The sequence below is a fragment of the Cydia fagiglandana genome, chromosome 7 (genome assembly GCF_963556715.1).
Source record: "Cydia fagiglandana chromosome 7, ilCydFagi1.1, whole genome shotgun sequence".
NCBI lineage: Eukaryota > Metazoa > Arthropoda > Insecta > Lepidoptera > Tortricidae > Cydia > Cydia fagiglandana.
The window spans coordinates 6,374,444-6,400,890 of NC_085938.1; the positions used below are offsets into that span (position 1 = coordinate 6,374,444).

The window sequence follows — 26,447 nt, forward strand, 5'->3', positions numbered from 1 at the left end:
TAAATGAGTCTTCCCCTGCGCGGTACGGGGGCAACGGGGCGGGACGATTAAGGGTGGCGGGGGGCGGCAGGCGTACGGCGCCCGCACCTTCCCCGCCGCCCTTAGCCGTCCTTCCCCGTCGCCCCCGTACCGCGCAGGCGAAGACTCATTTAAGCGATCGGTCTATAATTAAAGAACTAGAAGAATAAACCTCTTCATACTTTTACAGTTTCTCAAGTGGGTATCAAGTATTAGGTAGTCTTCAGTATAGTTAAATAGGTACCTACGCAGCACAGTGAGGCAAATAACAACAAATATGCTTTTGAAATCTAATAACTATAATTAAGTTATACCCAAGGACACTTTATATTGACTACAAAGCTAAACTAAATGAATACGTGTAATTATTTCAGTCAGTGTAGGTACAAACATACCTTTAAATTTATTAATGTTGCGTGGAGAGGAAATATTGCTATAAACGTTTTGTATATTTTGCATAAATTAGCTTACATTATCCATTTTACGATTCATTAGTCCGTACCATCCACAAACAACATGTTTGGTGCCTTTGTTATATGAATATACTCGCACATCGTTTAGATACACATTATCTTACAACTGGTCTTTATAAAAAACTAAAGTTTTGTCGGCGGGCGTACAAGTAGATAAAAACTTAGAAAACGCTAATGAAAGTTCAATGCTTTTAACGCTAAATCGTTTTACAAAATCTTCAGAACCATTTAGATACATTTTAAACTCGTAGGTTAACATGACACAGGCCAAATCTTTAATCATTTAATCCAGAATATCGGCCATAATCAGCGCAATTAAAAATCTGTCATTTCCGAGCCGTGTTTCAGGCCGGTTATAGAATAACGCTAATCGCAAGGAATTCCGACAGATCAGCCAACTTTTCCCTGATCATGACTTAGAGTCGTCAAGGGCGGAGACTTTCTCAATTTCCGTGAGTCCCTCCGGAAACGGGCAGTGATTTGCCACCTCCGGCTCACCGCGCCGTTGAGCTTCCATAAACAATGCCCTTTTGTATTTGTCTTTGAAATGTTCGAGAATTTTTCTAGCCGTTCAATGTCCATTTTATTTTCTGAAAAGGGCAAGTCAACCATTCAACGGTCGGCTCGATGAGCGTACCAATGAAGACCTATTTTATGTTCATGGTTCAACCGTAAAAATAACTAGATACAAAAGAAGAAAATATATTTTCAAGACCGAATTCTCTTCGATTTTTTTATCGGAATGATTTTTTCCTGTGGGATGCACGAGCCGGTCTATAATTTATTCCACGTGTCAATACTTAACACGTTTGAGATTGCAAAAAATTCTGTTTCACAGGTACCTAGACCTGTGAAACAGATTTTTTTTGTATTGTGTAGGTAAGATACCTACTACACATACCGACAAAAGTATATCAAAGACATAAGATGAATAAAGTCTAAGGAAAAATATACATTTTCATTTTTGATTTTAATCGTATGTCGATAGACGGCAGTAAACTTACTGAGACTACAAAATTTACTAAGACAGTAATCCGCTACACCGTGTTTTTTTTGTTTTCCGTTAATTTCAAGGGTGTATTCCTGAGCTTAAATCAAGTAACTTTCTCAAAGACACCGATATTCTAATTAACTCCATTTCGGAGATAATCAATATTTTATTTTTTTCCTATAAGGCCTCTACAAGCGTGTACACTTGCCTTAGGGCCGGTTTACATATTGATTAGTGTTTAGAATGAGTTCATACATTTGCGAGTAAACTTAAGCACAATCTCGGTCGATCGATGTTCGAAATGACATTGATATGTCACAGATTTCAATTGTTTGGTTGAGTTAAATAAATGTAATGCCCGTATTACAACAACGCTATATGCTACATTTAATTACTTTATTAACTTATTTTTTTTTTTAAGTGCAAAAAATATATTTTTTTTGAAAATTAACTATGCCATTTAGTTATCTTAAACGTAACCATACCCCGAAGTTAACGGAATTCAATAAAAACACGGTGTATACTATCTATTCTCTTTCAGTATATGTATTATCTTAATCGTAATCCAATGTTATCCAAATTGTAAATATAACTGCCGACCGGTCTGGCCTAGTGGGTAGTGACCCTGCCTGCGAAGCCGATGGTCCTGGGTTCGAATCCCAGTAAGGGCATTTATTTGTATGATGATACAGATATTTGTTTCTGAGTCATGGGTGTTTTCTATGTATTTAAGTATTTGTGTATTATATATATCGTTGTCTGAGTACCCACAACACAAGCCTTCTTGAGCTTACTGTGGGACTTAGTCAATCTGTGTAAGAATGTCCTATAATATTTATTTATTTATTTATTATAACTGGTAAATAAATGTAAGAATGCCCCAACAATTGCAGTCAACAACAACACACAATCTGGTGCACTACAATCAAAGGAATAGGATATCCCTTTAGTGTGTGACAAAAGCGTTAAATTTCCGTGAGATGGCTCCAGGATCCAATGTCTGTGAATTCTTTTGTGCCCTGACAGTTTATTACGAGAACAAAGGATAACGTTGTTTGAACGGACCCGTTTTAGATTTTACTACGCAGATTACACATTACTCAAGATCTGTTCTATTGTGTCGAAGATCTGTATTCCTCTTCAATTTCCAAAACGGATTACATCCCCGCTGTCTGTAATTTACCCCGAGGCGAATGGAATTAATCATTCCGAAGACATAATCTGCCTTTTGTATAAACAATCAGGAAACTAATTTGGTTCAAACTGATGTGATAAAAAGCAACGATCCTTTTTCATCGCCGCGATCGTCTTTAAAGGTAAGCTTTTTATCCCTACCTTCTTTCGCCCGTTTATCTACTATGTGGAATCTGAAATATAACCTCACATTGCCTCGCATAAGTCTGTAATGTTTTATTTTATCGGCACACGTCCATCTATTTCCTTGTTACTGGGGACCACTTCAATGTTATTTCTTTTGCGCTTTATTACTTATATTCGTCGAGCCAATTTCATCTGCACGATTTATAAGTTTAAATAAAAGCGGCCAAGTGCGAGTCGGACTCGCCCATGAAGGGTTCCGTAGCAGCAAGTAACATAAAATTGCGGTTTACGATTTATGACGTATTAAAAAAACTACGTACTAGATCTCGTTCAAACCAATTTTCGGTGGAAGTTTGCACGGTAATGTACATCATATATTTTTTTAGTTTTTTTCAGAATGCTCTTATTTTAGAAATTACAGGGGGGGGGGCACATTTTACCACTTTGGAAGTATCTCTCGCACAAACTATTCAGTTTAGAGAAAAATGATGTTAGAAATCTCAATAATATATCATTTTTGAAGACCTATCCATAGACACGTATGGGTTTGATGAAAAAAAAATGTTGTGACATACGGACGGACAGACAGACAGAGAAACAGACAGACATGACGAATCCATAAGTGTTCCGTTTTTTACCATTTGGCTACGGAACCCTAATAAATGAAGTAAATCTTAAGTATATTACTTTTTTTATGAAAGATACCTACATTAAACTTTTTGGGTGCCCCTTAATACGCCTAACATTAATTGGCATAATATGAATTCGTATAACAGTTTTGGCATAACATAATTGTGCATAACATTGAACAGGCATAATATTAAAAAAGCATAACACTTATTGCGCATAATAATGAATCCGCATAATTTCAATATGCATAACATTATTAACTATAACATTATTTGGCACAAACTGAATTAGCCTAATTTAATAAAGCAAGAGAATTAAATGGATCAGGGCAAAACCAACTCGGTTAGGTCAGGTTCACAAGGCTAAGGCAGGATCGAGCGAAACAAAGCGAAGCTTTTCTAACAAATAATAATCTTTTTGCTGTAAAAAATTATTAAGGCGTAGTAACTGTAGTAAGTTCGTGTTTTTTTTAGTAATTTTTGTTTTCTTTTTATGTTTTAGAAATAATTATTATATTTTGATTTTTTGGGATTTTTTTTTAAAGTGCATTTTAGACCTATTTTAGTGATTTTTTTTATCGAGCAAAAGTCATAAACTCAGGATTTGAATCGCTGAAGTCCCTAGAGAAAGACCGCAAGGTTGCTGATTAAATTTTTGGCAACCGTATTGTGATATTTGAGATCTAAAAAAGCGCTACATTTAATTAAAACTTCGTTCTCTAAACCTACTGAACATTAATTCGAGCCGGTCTGTCTATATTTTTATTTATTTGCCTTTTATATTTATACTATTCAATAATTATGCAAAATAACTTTATGCTTATTATATTTATCCCAAGTCATCGTTATGACAATGTATGTTATGCGCATTAACATTATGCGTACTTAGTTATGCGGAATAACGTTATGCGATTTAGAAATTATGCGTAACATACGTTATGCCAAATTGAATTAGGAGAACTACGTTATGCGAATTAATATAGACCCAAACTTTTTAGATAGCATTCCAAGAAACTTACAAATATAATTATTAGCACACTCACATACATTATTGGAGAAAAGGATCTAAAAATACTTAAGTAATTTAGTATTATAAGCTGGTTACATTAATAAAAATAAGTTTCCCCTGAGACAACATGAAGGAAAAATCGAAGTGTCGTCGGCAAGGCGGGTCGCCAATTTCCTCGGTGAGCGTTCAGAAGTTATTAGGGAAATTGCTCTCCAAAACAAATATGCTTACGGCGAACAAAATATCCTGTTTAGTTCTAATAATGTCGCTTTTAGGCATGCCGGGAATTTTTAATCACAAGAATGTAGTATAAACCTCGAGTAGCGTAAGTGCTTACTCGGGCCGAGCTATACGACCGTAGATAATACTCCAAAATTGTCACTTTAAACACGGAGGACCCATGTAACTTAATATTCGGGCATATGAGAACAGGCCGTGTCCTAATACCGACGGTGTTCGTTAATTATTTACTACAATATATCCCCGCTGCGTGAACCGTTGTAATTGCTTGTACACTTCGAGCAACACGGAAGGGAGGCGGCATTCGCACTATTTCCCCTCTGTCGAGGTACAAGATTAGCGCGTCAATATAATCTACCGCGGGTAATAAAACTAGTTGCACTTGGATTTTTCACTAGACCGAGTCCAGACGCGCGCGTGAACACTGCTGCACAAAAATGCCTGTTTGCTCGGTTTTTTGTTATAAAAAGAGGTCGGGGACGTCAAATTTACAAAAAGAAAGTGTTACATTTCACATGTAATATTTTTTTTTACATATCATACGTTTAATTACATTTAAATACGATTATTATATTTTAGTCTCAAGTAATTGTTGGATTTATCGATTTTGCTCGCTCAGTACAAATTGCGGATCGGTCGAGCGACAAATCCGACTTCTCATCTCTCAGAATACAATGACATACTTCAACGAAAATGTGTCAGTGTGCGTGTTGTGACACTAGTCACTCGTCCGTACACAAAAAGAGATCGAGGTTTGCAAGGTTTGTCTTTGACGTGTGTTATTTTCTATGTATTTGTGTCGTCATTACAGAGGGCCTACCGCAAACCACGTTCGACGTGTTGCCTCCCTGTCACACTTACGTATGAATTTACAAGTGCCATAGAGAGGCAACACGTCGAACGTGGTTCGCGGTAGGGCCTTTGATTGGATTTTGTATGTAAGTGTGTGAGAAGTGCCACTGTGTGCACCTTCCCCCCGCGAAAAATGGCAGAAAGATTTGTACGGTGAGATATCGCTTGGGCCCCTCCCTTCTGACGTGTCGGAAGCCGGTGTTGCTCGAAGCTTGTACACTTTGCTATTCTCAACACTAAAACCGAACCGAACTGTTAGGTGTTGGCCAAATTACTTTTACTTTATAGCCCGGTATTATTGCTGAATTCTTTAATTCTATAATACTAATAAAACCGAAACAGTAAATTCATATTAAATAAGGCATTAGATTTTCATTTCGTTCGGCAAGGGTGCGAGGATTAATATCCAACCGGCTAAGTGGCATCTTTAGTGACCAATATATTTATGTTTCAGTATTTTCTCATAAAGTTGGCGGATCCGCTTTTAACTTGCGTTTGTTTTTTTTATTTTTTACGTGAAATGTCCTTAAAATTATGACGACGATACGGGATTCCGTTACTAAAAATGTCGTCTGTATTAACACCCTACAATAACGCTACTCATTAGTCTTAGGAATATTAATCAAAGAAATAATTTCATTCATTTTTAATACACAGTTCACTCAACACAACGGAAGTCTTAGGTTCGAAACCCATACAGATGAATTTCTTAGAAGTCGTCTACGAATCTTCATTTGATATTTTCCCAGAGGGTCTACGGTGTAGCAAAAAATTGTGAGAATTCAAATTAGTTCCAATACAGCCGTTTCTTTTTTATGTCCCAGTAGGTTGGCATGGCATTTGCATTCGCGGGATTAGGTTCCAAGAGCGGGCCATAGAATATTTTACAAGCAAGAAAGAAAACGCTAAGAGAACGAGAAATCAACTGACTCTATGCACTTTAATTTGTGTCGAGACCGGGTGAAGCAGCGGAGACCGGGCACTGCATAAAATCGAAAATGGTTTTCGATTAAGTGTACCCAGTTTTACGGCTCACACGTAATAGCTTGGTGGCTCATGAAAGTTGTTGATTTAACACTTAGAACGCAGAAGGTAAAAAAATCGTGTTTTCATTGCAATAATACGGTAAACCCAACGACCATGTTTTCCATGACCGTGAAACCGTGAATTCCCTGCCAGTCCCACCCGATTTTTAACCTTTTCATTGTCTATTTTTATTTCTATTATATGCCCCTGTTTAAATAAAAAAAATGCCCTATATTTATCAAAGGTGACATTCACGCGTATTCGGGAAACGAGATAATCACAAGATCTAGAAACGATATAGAGATCAACTAGATTTACATTAGGTATCGACTAGATTTGACTTGGATATCTAAGTCATAACATAACTTGTCGAAATCGTTCAAGAGGACCTCCAGAATCGCGGAAACGTCAAATTTGACATATCTAACTTACACATATCTTTAAATTATCCATATGGTAACTTGTTGAGGTCTAGTAGAGATCTAATTCATTTTCGGAATCGAGCCGATCGTCGACAAAGGTAGCAGAAATGAACTTTATTTTCATATGAACTGCTTTGGGTAAAATTCCCGAGGCACTCCCGCGAATATTCCTAAAAGTACATAAATTATCGTAACCATACAACTTAATCCATGCTTTAAAAGTCACATATTTAGGTACTAACATGGTTAACATGTATTTACGTTTCTTAATAAACAGCAAACAAACGAGCCGGTAAGCCAGGGCTAACTCAGCAGATATTACACGTATGAAACAGATCCCCAACAACATTATAACAATCCCAACTTGCTTCAACATTTTCATGGAAATTGGGTTTAGAACTGTATAATATTTCCGTGTGCAACATCTTAGCGCGAACGGCTAGACGACAATAGGATATGTTTTTGCATAATGTGCTTGTACATATGTCAGACTTTATAATTGACAGCTTGTTACATAGTAAGTACACCAGTGAATGAACCTGTAAGGAAATTTCTGATTACAAAACAATGTTTAATGGGGTTGGCAACTGTCAAACGTTTGCATAAATGGCGCCATCAGAGCTGCCCGTTCTCCTATGAGATTTGGCTTAAAGGGCATGAAATTTCATTAAAAATATGACACAATTCTAGGGATTGACCGGGCAAGCTATGCTGGCGCCATCTGCTTAATAGGTACTTCGACCGATTTAGCAGAATGTCATTCTAGTTCGGTTACATATATATTTATATTCACTGATATAGGATAGGATATAAATATAAAACGGATAATGTTTTAGAAAATACACATTTGTATCTAGTGCTCATGTGAAGTTGGAAACAAATATTAAACTGTTTGCTGCAAGTAGATCGCCCGTCGCTCACAAAATGTCCTCCTATCCAGTAGTGCACTAATAATCAGACTGAATGCCATTTCAATGAAACTGGATGCTGATTCTGTTTTCACAATTTAATATGGTTTTCATACATACATATAATCACGCCTATTTCCCGGACGGGTAGCAGAGACCACGGATTTCCACTTGCTACGATCCTAACATACCTCTTTCGCTTCCTTCACTTTCATAACATTCCTCCCTCATACACGCTCGCCGGTTTAGGATGCTCTTGACCTGGCCTTTGTTCAGGATTTCCCCAATCTGATCAGAGAAAGTCCGCCGAGCTCTACCCCTTCCAACTCCAACTTCCACTTCATCATCATGGTTCTCTTCTTTCATGGTTTTCATCTTATTTTGATGCGACCTTGACTGTGAGCACCAACCAGCGTTAACGGCTCACGCGGCTTGTTGCTGACAAAATGCAATCAGGAGTCGTTTCATAAAGCATTTTACTCGCACTTATTGGTGTGCGTGACATGCCTATGGCATGACTCAAGATCAGTCAAGGTCGTATCAGAATGAGATATAAACTATATTTAAATTGTTTAAACAGAATCGGCCTTACAGTTGTCGCTAAATGCTTGCCCGGGAAGATTTTAATTGCATCCTAATTCCGTCTGTATGTCGAAGCTCAATTAAGTTAAACAGTTATGCGCAACATGCGCATTTGAAAATGCATCGATAGAACTGCCTTTAAACGTAGTTCAACTTTATGTCAAAGCTAAACTCAATGCATTGTGCATAGGTATTAGGTAACCTACTTCTATAAAAAATCAACAATAAATAAAGAGCATAATTATTATGTATTACATAAGTTATGAGGATTTTAAGACTGGCCCAGGGGAAAGCAAGATCTTAAGATTGAGTATAGTCAGACAATGTAGATGGCCACATTCCACATAAGACTCCCCGGATAGACCGAGAGCATTAACGCCTTCTTGAGCACCCAGTTACGTTTAGTTTATGCTTAGTTTTATTACACCCTTGTTGCCATAAGAGAGACTACGTATATGGAAGATTGAATTTATTATTTAAAAAATACTTGCTCGTAGGTAATACACCGGTCAAATCTTACAATAAAAAAACAATGCGTGATGTAGTTCTGTATTTTTTGTATATTGTTTATAGTCCTTAGAGGAATGTGAGACTATGTTTTGCAAGCAAAAAAAAGTTGTGCTCTCTGCGTAATTTGCGAAAAACTGCAAAAATTTCGGACTTTTTTCAGATTTTACAGTTTCATCATAAAACTATGGGTTTTTGGTCAAAACTTGCTATGTAATGTTGAAAGTATATTAAATTTGGAACAATTTAAGCCCACTAACAGCGCCGTATGTCAAATAGTTCTTGAGATATGGGGCTTTAAAAAAAGGGTATTTTTTCCTTGGAATGAAATTACAAGTTTTTCCTATATTTTAAGACAAATATCGGCACAACCGCTCATGCTATGATATATATGGCAATGAAAGTTATAGCAAATTTAATTACCTTTCATTTAAGTGCTAGAAAAAGTCAGTAAGTCTTACAGTACTGAAGTTATCGTAAAAAAATGAAATTGCTATAATGGGGAAGGCAACTAATGTATTGTTTTAGGCATTATCAAAATCCCTTCAAAAGGCAGTACCATTGTCGAGAACGCAATCTACGATTATCTTTTACCGGTTTTCCCCGATAGCAGTAGAGCGACGTCGGAGATCAAACATTTTTAAAATGCACTCACGCCACTCACCTCTTAAGCACTTCTTTCATTCAGTAATGAAATCAAGACACAATCTGTAGTTTGGCTTGTTTCTCGGCTCCACTTTTTGGTTGTAGCCGTAGATTTCATGATGCCAATTCTGATTTTACAATTTGTTATGGTTTTGAACTTGTTTTAATACGACCGACCTTGACAATAGTTCACGGTAATCGGCGTGGTGTTGGTGAAACACACTGAAATTACTGGAAGTCATGTCATTAGTATCTAGCTTGCGCTCGCTTATTGGTGCTCTTGAGTGTACTCTGAGTCGTGGTAATGGTAATACAAGATCACGATAAAATCCTAACCATAACAAATTGATACATCAGAATCAGTTACCATTACCCACTCTAGGTATACGTTTGTGTTATAATCCACGGGTTTTAACTACCAATATCCTGTTACTACTAGTCTTTACTAGATAGGTGTATAAACTGACAAACCAAATCATTTATAGAAAAAGAACTGAACGAAACACGTAGGTAAGTATAGATAAGTGTGTGTTAACATGATGTGCCAAGCCGGGCGGATTGCATACATTTGTTTCATATCGGTAAGCTTACATACCGGTTTCTTTAGCCCTTGACTCGTATAAGCGATATTAATAATGAACTACAGCATCATGTTGAGTAACTGGCGTGATTGGCGTTGGGCGAGATTTTATAAGATAATTAAAGAGAATATTAATTAAGTTAAGATTAAAAAACCCGTTTTGAACACCCTAAATCCGATAAATTTCCGAATATTTTTAGTTAAATGCCTATATCTACAATCAGAAAAAAGTTTCACTTGTATCGTGGTTTCATAAAACCACACAATTACTTGTTTTCTATTGATAAATTGACCCATTTACTTTCCAATTATTTTTATTTTTTTACTATAAATACATTTATTTTATACAGTAAATACTACTAGTGAAAGAGGTATTGCTAGTTACAACCCATGGATTGACAACTCTCTGAGCAGTAGCACCACATTCATTTCAGCCTTAACAACCATTGGAAATGAATTTGTAATTTATTGTGTAAATTCGGTAAACCATTGAAGAAGTTTTGATATACTGGTTACATGACAAGACTGAGTCACATACATGCCCTATAACTAAACGTTTACCTAGAGTGGGTAATGGTAGCTGATTCTGATGAATCATTATGTTACGGTTAGGATATTATCGTGATCTTGTATTACCACGACTCAGAGTTCACTCAAGAGCACCAATAAGCGAGCGCGAGCTAGATACTAGTGACATGGCTTTCAGTGTGTTTATCCAACACCACGCCAATTGCCGTGAACTATAATTATTACCGTCAAGGTCGGTCGTATGAAAACAAGTTCAAAATCATAACAAATTGTTAAATCGGAATCGGCATCGTGGGATCTATGGCTACAAGCAAAAAATGGAGCCGAGAAACAAGCCAAACTACAGATGGTGTCTTGATTTCATTACTGAATTGAAGTGCTTAAGAGAGGGGTGCACTTTAAAAATGGTTGATCTCCGACGTCGCTCTACTGCTATCGGGGAAAACCGGTAAAAGATAATCGTATATTGCGTTCTCGACGATGGTACTGCCTTTTGAAGGGATTTTGACAATGCCTTAAACAATACATGAGTTGCCTTCCCCATTATAGCAATTTCATTTTTTTACGATAACTTCAGTACTGTAAGACTTACTGACTTTTTCTAGCACTTAAATGAAAGGTAATTAAATTTGCTATAACTTTATTCATTGCAATATATATCATAGCATGAGCGGTTGTGCCGATATTTGTCTTAAAATATAGGAAAAACTTGTAATTTCATTCCAAGGAAAAAAAATACCCTTTTTTTAAAGCCCCATATTTCAAGAACTATTTGACATACGGCGCTGTTTATGGGCTTAAATTGTTCCAAATTTAATATACTTTCAACATTACAGCAAGTTTTGACCAAAAACCCATAGTTTTACAATAAATCTGTAAATTCTGAAAAAAGTCTGAAATTTTTGCAGTTTTTCGCAAATTACACAGAGAGCACAACTTTTTTTTGCTTGCAAAACATAGTCTTACATTCCTCCAAGGACTACAAACAATATACAAAAAATACAGAACTACATCACGCATTGTTTTTTTAGGAGATTTTTTTGTAAGATTTGACCGGTCTATAACTAGAAAGGCAATGGAATACAGAATACATACAAGGGGTTTATTGTGCTAATCTTACAAAATTGCAGGTCTTAACAGTATATCGAGTTATAAACAGATCATGTTGAATCCTAAAATTCGTCCAAATATTTTTATTTTTTACAAAACAAAACATAAAAAATAGGCAAAATGTCCATCAATTCTCACCTACAGACAACGGTCCTATTATGTCATGTTACTTATATCTGCGTATGAGAACTATAGAAGATGACCGAGGTATAGGTATATTATAATGTGAGGCGTAATGCTGGAATCAGCAATTATCTTCAAGACATCGTTCAACTCTCTACCTACAGACGACCCACATAACACTCGCCGGTCAGGCCGTAACCTTAACGCCTATCCGGGTATGACAGTTTATGCTCAATTTCATTACGCCCTTGATGTCATAAAAGCATGAGTCTAATTCTAAGCATGGATTTCTAAGAATAATAATCTTAGAATTAACTTGATACATTAATGTGTATAAAGTTTAGAAAATAAATGTGTTCAGCTACACTACTTATACACATCGCTATTTATGCTCAATGCAGCGCGACTCTTAAAACAATAGATGGTTGAATGACAGCCGTTGTAATATTCCAAGAAACCAAAAAGCCGATCCAAGAGTTCCCGTTAAAATTATACCCTTTTAGCCTGTTTGCGTACTTTAATGTGTTTATAAAGCTAAAAGTCACTTGGTACGATTAAGTTTATTCTGGGAGCAGACGAGGTCGAGACCCGACAATGTCTGACTCCACCTCATTAATTTCCGACCACCACCGGCCGCGTGAGAGTGACACCTTCGTTACTCAGATGTCAGCCACATTTGTTATTAAAACTGTCGAATAATACGAGTATCAATACAGAGTTGACATGTCATTAAACATATGAACTACTACAAAAGCATACAAAAATGAAAGCGACACTAGGTACTAATACTTATTAATCATGTGTGCTTCGAACCGATGACAAACCACCAAAGTCAGTACCTATACCTACTTCAATAAATCGAGTCTAGATCTAGAAAATATGTATTAATTCTAAGGGTGCTTTGTTTCAATGCAAGTCCAATATTGTCCGAAAGGTTCGATAACAGACAGTGTCGCGCTGACAGCAACACAGCGCGAGATAAACGACTCTGCCACTCTCACGCGGCCGCTGGCCGTTGGGAATTAATGAGGCGGCGTCAGCCACTGCCGGCCCCGACCTAGCCGGCTTCAGAGTAAGCCAACTGTTCACGCTTGCAATTCAAGATGGCGTCAGTTACAAATGCTTCAAGGATTTGTACGTTACTACAATTAAAGCCAACTACATACGTACCCTTTGAGTAATTATCTCAACTTGATTTAGAAATTAAATGTAAATTTTCAATTATAAACGTTCTCAAGTATTAATGAAACCAAATAATGTTGTAATTGAATAGAAACGTAAATAAATTCATGAAAACTTTAAATGCTTCGCTTAGCAATCCATTAATTAACATTAATAATTACATAACGATGAAACATAACGCTGGGCTTTAAAACCCGTATTACTGACGCAGGCGAGAAAACTCTTTTAATAGGCTCAAATGAGACTGGAACCGAATATGTGGGCTAGCATAGCTAGCTAGGATGCCAAGCGGCGACACCTTCCTCAACAACTGGCTAGCAGAAAATCGGAAGTCACGGAGAGGAGGAGAGGAGGAGGGGAGGGAGAACTTTACTCATTGATGGAACACTTAAATAAGCTAGAAAAAAAATGACTTCATATTCACCAGCTTGATAACTTTCCATGTGCCATTCATTTAAGTAGAAACTTCTTCGGATATAACATTTATTGCAATTATAACATTCCGATCTTCAATTAACCAAAAGCGAGATTCAACAATTCAAAGCGAGACATGTTGTTCTTCCGGATCGTTCCCACCAACTGGGAAAGGGAGGCTAAAGATTGCGACCACTGGAGGAAAACCCTGGGTGAAGGGGTAGTTGCACACGATAAAGCGTGGTTTAGCCTTCTTCACACTAGGCCAGAACTGAGACACCTTCGTCACCGGGCACGGCATTCTCCTGCCAGCTATGCGGTCGCGGCTGCCGCTCTCGCATTGGGCTTAATAGTCATTTGCGGAAGTGCCGCACTCTTAATATAGACGCTGTTTAAACCATCATCTTATTGATGTGACAGGCCATTGATATCTTCAATTACTAAACTACTTACTTATTTCGAAATAAATAAATAATCCATCTGATAAATAAGTATATCAAAAGATTGTACCTATACATACAGTACAAGCAGCTATACAAATACCTGTAGCAATGAAGTTATTTGGTTGGCAGCCGCCGGGAGGACTGTACCGCAATCAGGCTCGCAAACATCTCGGTGCCTACAGTACTGCCTAAAGTCAATGATTTCGAGCAGAAGCTCTGTAAGTAAACATTTGTTTAGGACACAAGCTGAAAAAAATATAACAATTTTTAAAGGAAATGTTAGGGAATAGGGATGCCTGTAAATAAAGGACAAAATACCGGAGGCCACATACCTATGGATTATTGTAACACAAATGTTCTTATTTAGTAGATTTAATAATTTAGCCAAAGAGATATAGTAAATGTTATTTGTGTACCAACCGTCAAGTCCAGCCAGTTTATCCTCTGCATTAAAAGGACGCAGGCACTGGAGGTTTACAGGTCCAAAATGAAATCTCGCCAGCGCCTTTTCACAGAAATATTATTCCACATTTGGCGACTGTTCCAAATTGTCCGTGTTCGCAAAGTTGAGCGTCCCTAGTGTTATTGTTAGAGTTTTCCCGGAAGTTAATTTAACGTTTATTTAAATTACATTTGCAGCTTTATTTCCCTTAAATTTAGGATCGTGGATAGAAGAGAACAGCCCTCGACCCCTCTCCGGCGAACTGAAAGCTTAAATAAAAAAGTCAATGGGACGGGAGCATAAAGATCGCATCGCGTATAAAAAGAATAAATTGGAAGTTTCAGTAACAATATGAGAATGTCGAAGTACATTAGGGAGAATCGAATAAGAGATCGCTATTCATATTTCTTTGTACGGCGGCGTCTTAGCAACACGTCCGTGGAGGCGAAATGCCGCTCAAATTGTTTCCAATATCTTTCACGAGCGTTTGACAGTCGAGTGAAGAATTACAGAGTATTCAATAAGATAGTGTTATTTTCCCGCTTTTCTATTCAAACGTTATTCCTTAAGGCTTTTATTTCGGGGATACCAATTGTTTGTTTCTAATGTTTTATTTATAGTTAGGTAAAAAAATACCCTCATCCAAGCATTCTACCGGTGAATTATTACTACTCGTACATATAAGAAAAATTACGTTTCGTTAAGTATTTAATACATTTTGAAAAAAAAAGTGTTACAGCCTGGTTTAAAAGCCTTATTATAGTACCTATTTTGAAAATGTAAATATACTAATTATAATAGAAAAACTTTTAGGAAAATGTGTCTAATCCAAACCAAACAAAAACTGCGACACCTCGACGCGAAGCAGTACCGTATTGGATATATTGTAGTAATTTTTCACTATAATTTATATACCAAAAGGCCTTGAACACCTAACAACTTCAATAAATTGTAGCGCGGCTATACAACTTTAGCATTAACTGTCGCATAAAGGTCCCGAGTTATAAACTCCGTATTCGGTAATTTCCAATATATCGGCAAACTACTGTGATAGATAACGAAACTTGCTTGCTGAATGCCGAACATTTGGTTAACCTTAACCGACACAAAGCAAAATTCCGCGCCACAGCAGCGCTACAATTGTTTTCATACCGTAACGAACGGCCAAACTTAGGCATTAGGTATTGAAGATAACACTCAAAATATTCGCCTGTAACGACGTAAACTCATAGACTAGGAATCCTCTAGACCAGCGGTCGGCAACCTGCGGCCCGCGGGCCGCATGCGGCTCGTGAACCTGTCACTTGCGGCCGAGTGCCGCCTTGGCTATTTTGTATGTACCTAATAGTGACAAACGACAATGTCTCATAAAGTCATAAATATTAACAAAGTACTGCCCGCGTCACCTCCGTTAACTACTATGTGGCCCTTGGCTGCTAAAAGGTTGCCGACCGCTGCTCTAGACCGAGCTTAGAGCAATTATTTCATGCAACCGATGATGCTAAAAATACGGGGGTGCGCGGGACGAGGTGAGCGAAGTCCCGTGCCGTGATTGGTCCGTTCAAACGGACGTCACACAAAGACACTTTCGACTCGAACGTGGAGTAAAATTACCGTATGCGTGGCAGAGGGGGTAGCACGACTATGCTCAGTCTCAGGATGCTTTGTCTGTGTGTAAACTCGAAATTATAAGCGCAAGACTAATTTATACTTTGATTAAAATATTCTAATTACGCATATTGAACGATATTATATACTTGATCTTGACTTATTATCCGTCTTATTTACAGTCGAGATGGTTTTAATTTATTTCAAAAAGTTATTAGCGCTTGTAAAGTAACGTAAATTACGCATAAAATTGAGTGCGTCGTTTAATAACTACTCTAAATATTTGTATTACGTTATGTTTCACTTATTTCACCGAGCTGTTGTGGATTTTTTTTCATGCATTGTGGCGTTAAAATAAATGTATTTCTTCTTCTTCTAGTATGTCTAGATCGCATACATTCAGTGTCTTTAATTGAAGTTTTTTTTTTCGAATACTTATCTTATTAATTCAATTTTATGTTATTCATTTCGAACTTGCGGTCGTCTTGCAAGTTGGCGTTATTTGTTCTAACATTTTTAGTGTTCCATACAAAACTTTTTTTTTCAATATCTTCAGTCAGCATTTATTTAAGTCACGAAAGTTCATTCGTCCTCGTGGCCACTGCATTTAGTCTAGACACATCACTTGTTTAGAACAAAACAAAACGAATTCATGACAAAAGAGTTACATTTTCCAGTTGCACGCTAAGACTTGGAGTAAGTAAGAGTACACTAGACAAGTACAAAGATGGGGGTTGAGGAAATAAGGTTATGAAGCCAGCCGGCCTAGCCAAGGTTACAATCGCTATCGCTTCGACAACGAAAAGCTTTATGTCTCTCTATCACTCTTCTATATTAGTGCGACAGTGACAGTTGCGTTTCGATCGCTACGGAGCGTAAGCGATTGGCATCTTGGCTACGCGGCCTGCTCTATAATGTCGAGTGCCGGAATTTGTTATCGCTTTGTCACAGGATGTCACTAAATTCAGTTGAAAACTATAAAAAACACTATCGCAATCACGTGACATGTCGCATGTCGCGCATGGGGTAGTAATGGTTAGATGTCAATGCGACACTATAAATTTGGGCTGCTGTATTGTCTCTTCCAAAGCGAGTCTCCCTAATCCTACACAGGGGCATTAGAACCAAAAAGCTGGTTAAATTTTTTGTTGATTTCACATTACATTACTGTCTGTGCATGTTGCTATAGTCAGACCTTAAAAAGTCTGCAGCGATTTCGATAGCCCACGCAGTGCAAGTATCATTTTAAACGTACGTTTTTAGTTTTACTCATTCTTAGGTTTATTTTAGTTTATAATTTGTATGTTTAATCTGTTTTATTCTAAAGGTTTTTAATAAAATAATTATTTTAAACGTCAAACTTGCATGTAATTATGACGTATACATAACACTTACACTGCGTAGGCTATCAAATCCGCTGCAGACTTTTATTGGTGCGACAATAGTCCTCGTGTACCGTATACTGCAATCATATTCGGAATATTTGAATAACAATATCATATCACAAGTTCAAATAGACTTCCTGACATTGGTGAACGCGAGATGCACTGCGAGTAATATCAATCTTGTTAAGATTTTCTGCAGCGGTACGCCAAAGCCTGCGCTACGAAGTGCTACGCGCTACAGTCTACGGCGTAGCAATATGTTCCTTAGAGGAAAAGTAAGCCGACAACTCCTAAAATTACTGTCCATTCGCTATATTTAAAAAATAAGTTGAAAAAACGGGCTAAGTGCGTGTCGGAAGTCGGAACACGCATAATTGAGGGTTCCGTACCTTCAAAAAGGCCATGCAAGCAAAAGGGCGTAGGTAATAGGTATCTTTGTATTTTCAATTTTTTTTAAGCCCTGATTTTACTAATCCTACACCTTGATTTAAAAACTAAGGGTATGACCGTTTCCGATTTAGTTAGAGATAGCGGTGTAAGGAAAAGAACACCATATTTATCAAAACCTAGCCAGATCTTAGGCAGATTTGTTTATTTTATTTTATGTAGCAAATGTATCAAAACAGCATAAATTTGGTTTTATAAACCTGAATAATCAAGAAATTCATTGAGCACTATCAGCTTAGAAAAGAAATACATTTTGTTACCAATTACAAGATCGACCATAATATAATGTAATGTACCTATAGGTATTTGTAGGTAAGTACAACACTTTACTATCGGAATAAAATACAAAAATAAAACAAAAGTTTTTTTAGAAGTGAAAAAATATTGTAAAATCAATTGACAGTTCAATCGATAACTTTAAAAAAATACTGTCCAAGATACGATACGAAATAATATGAAAAATAATAAAGTACCTATGTAGGTAATACATACATACATTTTACCTAGGTTTGGTAATCATTTTCCGTTGAAACCATTTTATGCCAATTGAAATTTTAATCCATCAACTTTAAATTAATACCGTATATTCGATTCTACTTTGTATAGTATAACCAAATCTAGTTAAAGGATTATAGAAATTTATTACTTAACCAAAAATCCAACTCCATTTATTTTTCAAATCTATTTTGCGTCTTAATACAAGTATTTTTCAATTACATCCAATCCATTCGACAGGTAGAATCTGTACAAATGTGAAAAGGTACATTGAATATATCATATTAAAATCCGCCTATTCAGATTTCTTAATTAATCCAATTTAAACCTTGTAACGTAGCTCTAAGAGCGTATTTTGTACGTATATTTTGAGTTAGATATGACTTTGAGATAGTTTTAGGTGTATTGGTGCCGAATGAACGCCATAAAGTACAATTAGCGATCGGCTAATATTCATTGTTATTGGACGAGTGGGTGAAATATAGCGCAATACTCGACGTGGTGATTGAAAGTATAAATAAACAGAATGTTAACATTTGAAAACGTCACAGCGCAAAAATTAAATTATTTTATGGTCAAATTCATTCTTAGATTTTTTCCAAAAAATGTGAAAGTCGTTTTATTTGTGCTAACAGGTCCGGTTTTTATTTCTAACTTGCATACAACAATATTTCGTGGAATTGTTTTGACACGTGAACTAGATAGCACTGCATGATGCTTTCAATTTTACGGCAGGTTTGGCAAGAGTTTTCTATTGTCTAATTGTGTAGCGCAGCTTCTACCTTTCCTTATAAAAACTAAAAAGAGATCCACAAAAGCTGTTTCAACAACTTCATTTTAATTTCCTCCCAGCGTTTCCTATATAATAGTTACCAAATCTTTATGAGAGCACTTCGGCGGGCCATACTCGTTAAAGCCTTAGCGAGACTCTTGAGACCTGCACAGCGCGCCCGTAAAATGATAACAATTACACCCTTTACTACCAACGGCCTAATTATTTTAAGCACCTGATTCCTTCACTAGGCCAAAATACGAGTAGTTATCTTTATGGCTTAAATTTAAAATTGTATTGAACAATGTCAAACAAAAAAAATATTTTATGAAACTATTATTAGCGTTCCTTTCAAATCATTAGCTAAATATAAAAAGTAGCAGTGGTCCAACGGCCTTTGACGTGTACCGAGCTATTAACAATGCGATGACAGCGATGTATGCAGCTCGGGTGCGCGCGACCCCGATTTAACTTAAAATAAATTTAAGTTAAAATAAATAAACTTTATTCCACAATGGCACATAGCATTTTCTACCAGTCAACCTTTAGGCCAAACAGACAAGCAAAGTTGGCGCGGGGTATTTAATATTGACAACATATTTCAATGTATGTATAGGTAAGGGGCCAAATTCGACACGTACAACTGTCAGATTTCGCATCCACGTCAAATCAACAGTTGATTTTATTGCATACCGAGTGTTGATTCCATCAACGGTGGATAATATCATTTGGTACAACCAAAACTCAACTCTAAACTAAGGGTGGTTCGGTTTAGTTTGCTTGTCACCCTAACTGTGGATTGTTAATATCAAATTTTGACATTGTACGTATTCGAGAACTTATGATTTTTCCCACATCAACGGGAGATCAACACGATACGTTAAACGTCGCTTGTCGAATAGGGGTCAAGGTAACCTACGAACTAAATCTTTTTTACTACACGTAAACGGCCAGGCTAGACCCTTTCGCCAATGAGTGCCATTGCTAACATAAGTGTGTACAGAGGTCGTCTAATAATAATACAGATTTTAATCTGAATCGAGAATCCTTTAGGTTGGGGTCGCAGATGAACTCCCCAAATTAATAAATCCCAGGCAGGCTCAATTACCCTCGTTGCATGTTCATTTCGACCTGACCTTTTTACAAAATACCCACCCAATTTGAAACGTAAATAAATGTTCTAACATCATATACGTTTTCTTCTAGTATCCAATTAAAGCATGAATGTAATTGAAGTTTCTTGAAAAATGTTGAATCAAGTATTAAAATGCGAGAAAACTTGTTGAAGTATTCCGTTATTAATAAACGCTTTTTATTCTGCTACTTACCTTTACCTATTTACGCGCCAGTTATAATAAGTCTGGAACGGGCAATATAGTGATGTTTGCTGAACAAGACTTGGATTGAATTACAATTTACAATCAATTTGATACGATTTGAAATCTAATTCTAATCGCGAGTAGTATAGCAAGGTGTTCATAAAATGTATTGATCTCGCACCAATTTATGAATATGACCGAAATTCACTAGGATTAATGTCATAAGTACTTACCTTAAAAACTGAATACGACGCCTGTTTCGACCCTTCATTTACGCATAGGTATAGTAATAGAGCTATACAAGTACTTACCCGATTACACTCCAAAAGCCCAAAAAGCAATCACTTCGAACCTCAGTTCTGAATCTTTAACATCACAAACACAGCAATCCCAAACATAGTTATTCAATTAGATAGGATAGGGACACTCAAGTTTATCGATGGGTGTCTGTCACGGTAGTTCGGCTGAGGGCCGAAACCCTCGAGCTAAAGACGGCCATATATATCTCCCGGCTTAACCCTGGCTCTGTCGGATGTCGTTGACCTTACGTCTTGCAGAACTTAATCAAAGAGCCATTCCAGCAATTACATCTCAGGCAAGGAATTTATGGATGCAGTCGAGCGACTCCTATGTCAGCGCTTCAAAGATTAGAAAGCCTTTGGTGCATCGAAAGTCTTAAAACCGACATTAAGACATGAACAACTATTCACCTGATATATAGGTATATATCAGGTGAATAGTTGTTCATTTGTACTTTAGCAGTAGACAACTTGTCTACTGCGAAAGTACAAATCCACTATCACTCGTACTGTAAGTTGTTGTACATGCGGGCTTTGAAATATAAATTTCGATTTAAGTAGGTTAAGTATCATGATATTCGTGATACTTTGTCAAGTTGTTAAGTATATAATCTGTCAGCTGTCAAGAGTGACATTTCTTCAACCACACATAACAAGTGATAAATTGGTAACAATAAATTACTACCTGTGTAAGCCTTTATTTTACTTAGTATTAATGGATATTTTATGGGTTAGTAACGCATGTAATATTTATGCTTGTATGTATAGTGATGCCCTAAAAGGATAAAACATAATTACCAACGTATATATCTACAACTAATGTTATAATAAATGAAATGAAAACTTTAGTATCACCTCGTCTGGCGATTAAAAGACAGACGGATTTGTGACTGCTATTACTGTGGCCCTAGCTACCCTGGCACGTAGCGGTGTACCTACGTGTCTACCTACACATATTGGTATAGATTTATCCAGTTATACCCACTGTAGGCCATTAGAATAGGCCTAGGCCGAGAAAACAATGTGACTTGGGGATCGTGGGGGCATCGCGCGCAATTGTTTTGTGTAATAAATGTAGCGCAATGGAGTTAACGTGCTCAACTTTTTTACATTGACCCTTGGATCTTTCTGTTGAACACAACCGAAACGTGGCGTGACACTATCCGACCTTATCTAGTGTCTAGTGAATCGGTTCAAGTCGTCATAATGACACGTGCGACGTGGCTATTAAAAAATGAAAAAAATTATAAGTAGAGTGGAGATATGGAATATGCAATCGTACTTTATAAATCTTATTTTTAATTCATTACTGATGAATTTAATTCATTATTCGAATTTGTAAAATCTTATGCTAATAAAAGATTAGCATAACACTAAAAAAAACGAATTGGCGTCTTGCCGAATTGCTAAGTAGGTACTACACAACTGGCACTTAGACTGTTCAAAAAGGCTCTCTGTCCTTTTAGACCGGCACCAGCGCTATGACCATCATTTTTCTTTCCTTCATTACATGCTTAGACCCCTGACGAACCGCCATACTGGTACAAATGACCCAGTAAAATGTGTCACTATCTCCCGGTCTATTTGTAGAACCGTACGTTCTCTAACTTCGCATTTTACACTGAAGCAAGAATCTCTCATATCAATTCTCAAATATATCAATTCACCTTTTTTTATTTCATATTTACTTAAGAAGTAATACAAGTTTGATTCAGAACACTTATTACGCATTTCCATCACATTAGCTCCCTTTTCAATTCTAAATTCAATTCAAATGAAAAAGCAAAATATACTCGTAGTATTCGAGTCACCTTTGAGCAATCTAACTAGTGATTGCCTCGGGGGAACTTTTCTACTGTCATTTTGTCTGTCTATCTATTCTTGCCGTAATCTTATGGTAATGCGGCTTTCTGCGTCAACAGTGTGAGTGCGAGTATTTCCACTTTGCAATGACATGAATTCCTTTCCGACGTAACACAATGTAGTCAATTTGCTACAGACCCGATCCAAGTTTCCCAGTCCCGTCACAAAGTTGTGATTGCCTTGTTTTCTACTTCGTGCGCAGAAAAATGACGAATAAAACTTTAAAAATATCTGCAACAACGAAAGGTGGGTAAGAAAAGTAATAAAGTACTTCCCCGTCTCGTGCACAAATTAGTTCATTGTTGTCTGCAATTAAGCACCACTGGAAACGATTGTACAAAATTTAGTATTAATTTTATTAAACGAGTCGCCTCGAGTGCTGCGCGCAAACTGAAATAATAACAACAATCATAGAATTTTGTTTCGTGACTCGCGTCAACACCTCTTAATGTTTCTAACTAACTGATGAAAAATGGTCTTGGCGATTACTTATTGTATATTGTAGTTACTTACCTACTCGTACAATACTTAAAATAATCAAGCATGTAATTTTAAGTATCTACATATTTTATATTAGTAAGCACTGTAAACATAAAATGTCGTAGTGTCGTGTTATGTGTTAGGTAGTACAATTACCTAAATATATTAGGTAATTGTACTTCCATATATATAGTTTATTAACTTTGGTGACTGAGTATTTTCACTCAGCAATTTACCTATAAATAAAGCCCTAACTTGAACCCAACAAGTTTTGTGCGCGCATTGGGTATTTAGCTATGCACCATGTGCCCACCTAATCTAAAATTTACCTGGCAGGATCACCTTACCGTATAAATAGGTACCTTGCTATGTGCCTCTAACCTCTAACTTTGTATGGGCTCTATACTAAATTGTTTTACCGTAGCTACGTTGTGATGTTTTCGGTCTGCAAATTAAGTAATTTGTTCGAAACACAAGCCGTTTCCGCGAGTACCTATATCCGTAACAAATGAATTGAATCTTGAAAGGATTCGTTACAAATCCTGGCATTTTCATCGTGTAGCCGCACATTTTGTTTTCGAATACTGGTACGAAGACAGTACGTATTAGATGGTATTTTCACATCCCTTTGTTGAAATTGTATCGTAGGTAATTTTCATATAAGCGCAGTAATGCGCCGGTAAAGGATGACTCACGCTAGACCGGGCCGTGCCCGGACCGGGGCGGGCCGGAGCGAGCCGACGCAGGAGCTGTCAGGAGCGCCACCGTGACCGGGCCGTTCCGGGGCCGGGGCGTCAAGGCCACCCGTTTATTACATTAACACTAGTGCTGTCCGAGCAATGTCCGAGCCTCTAGTGTTTACATGTAGGAACTCGAGTCCTTTGAGTTTGAATTTGATGTAGGCACAGCTCGTTTTTACAAGACTCTGCGCTTAAAAAACTTCTCCCGACTTCTGGCCTTTGTAGTCCTTAAGAGCAACTCAAAAGGACTCGAGCCTCCAAATAAAGACTCCGTGAAAAAATGTACAGGTTTTTCCTATATAACAGTAACGAAATTAAGCGTTATTTTATGATTTATGTACGTATCTAATCTACAAATTATACATAAAGACAATGCATTTCGATTTTTTTTTGTAAAAAAACGAGAGTTCTCTGAAAAGTACTCAAGTCTCTACAAGAGACTTTGGTCTCTATCTAGTTGAAAAGAACTCGAGTTTAAACTTAATTATAAGAGTCAGAAAATTGAGTAGTCTTCAAGCAGAGGATTCAAAGGATTCGAGTCCTACCCAGCCCTATCCGAGCCGACCGGGACGTCCGAGCTGACTGTTCATGACAAATGTCATAATAAATGTCAATCAGATTGAAAACAATGGTTCGATCGGAAGCAAGCGGATATGGAAGGAAATAATATAATCAAAATATTGGCCCTAGCTGCCTTAATGACTGATTAAGAGGCTACTGCATACTCTAGGGCGTACATCCACGTCAACACGTTCGGAAAAATAAGAATAGGTACATACAACATGATGTAAAGAGCTTTATTTACATATGACTCAAGATTATTTCGAAGCCGTCCACACGGCAGAATTAAACAACGTTTGGTAAAACAAAAACAAGATTTCAGAAACCAATATCCAGCATTCACCGTCTGGCTCTCTGCTTAAGGTAAGATATGGAAATACAGTGCATGTACCTATTAATAAATATGTATAATCATGTGCCGAAGTATATTAAGCTATTAAGAGGAAAGGGAATGACCGGTTCTACATACAAACATAGTTCCCGTTTTCCTCACTGGATATTGATATTATGGAATATTTAGGTAGTCGTCAGCAAACTGTAGTGGTACCCAATGCATTTAGTTACATTCTACAAATGTAGATTTTTCAGCTTATCTGGTTTTGACATTATTTTCTCCCATCAATGCCACGTTCTTCAGTGTTCATGTGTTCAGTTCAGATATGTTCAATTTCAGGAACCCATGCATGAAAAACGAGTTTAAAAGAGGAGAAATTTCCAATGGCTGCGACAAAGTAACAAAAATTTAAAAAGTATCGGTATAAGATAATTATCTACAAGCTGTTTTCGGCCACAGCGAATACAGTACCACCACTAAGAATGTCGGTGGTGCGCTCTCAATAAAATAAGTAAGTAAATAAAAACCATTAAGCTCGTTACAAAAATTAAAAATCTACATTTGTAATTTAAATTGTATTTTTCTTAATTACTCGTAATGCATGTTAATTATAAGATGTAATTATGTTTTGAAAAGATGTGTCCCGCCGAGTTTGTTGCCGGTCCCATATTGGGATACCCTCCTCCAATTGAGGGGGGATTTAAATCTTCTCGGGGCAGAGGTGTACGGTCGGAGCCGGTAAAGGTTTATTTGACGTTCATAAGCGCATGTAATATGCCTACTTGAATAAACTATTTTTTTTATTATCTTTATCTTTACACTAAGATAGAATTGTGTCGGTTACAAAAAATAAACTATCTACTTACTTACTTTCCTCTGGTGAAAAAGAAGCCAAGATGGCAAAAACGGAACCCTTACAGTTTCGTCATGTCCGTCCGTCTGTCTGCCTGTCTGTCTGTCTCTGTCTGTCTGTCTGTCAATATGTCACAGCTATTTTACTAGGTATATTTTGTAAAGCCTAACAAGTTCCTTTTTAGCCCTCGCCACGTTGCGGATTTTCGATGGAACTAATTTATTTTAATGGCAATTATTTTGTTTGACATCCGACATTGAAAGTCATTGAATGTCACCGATGTAAACAAATCGAAAATGATTGTAAATATTTCAGGATAATAATAGATTTTGCAATCAAAATGCCCAAAAAAATTCACACCGATGCTAAACAAATAATTTTAAATACATTAAAATACTTGCGACAGAAAAAGGATACGGGATTCAGTAGCATTCCATTAAACAATGTTGTGAAATTATTTGTTGACATGACGGGTACTGATTTTCATAGTGAGTTTGTAATAAACTGGTTAGTTTTGTACTAAATATGAATATTAATTATTAAATTATTATTTTTCTCATTTAAGGCGTCTTTAGTGCTATAATCAAAAATATTTATTATAAGAATGAGCCATTACCACCACGAGTGACTGAATCTGGTAAATATATATACGGAGGTCGAATATTTAGAATCAAATTATGGCGGATAGGTAAATTATTCATACTTAATTTTTATTTTATTTAATCGTATGGCTACAAACTAGTCGCTTGATAATTAATTGCTTATTGAATAGGTACTATAGTTTAACATCTAGTTTCTTCACCCATTGGGTTGCGTTCACATCAGGGCGGAGCAGGTCCAGGGAAAC

The 26,447-nt window shown here is 36.9% G+C and overlaps 1 long non-coding RNA gene across 1 annotated transcript in view; it reads left to right on the forward strand.

Annotated features, from left to right (window-relative positions):
• The window catches only part of LOC134665795 (uncharacterized), a 247,023-nt gene that overhangs the window by 150,796 nt on the left and 69,780 nt on the right, over positions 1-26,447 (forward strand). The window lies entirely within an intron of this gene.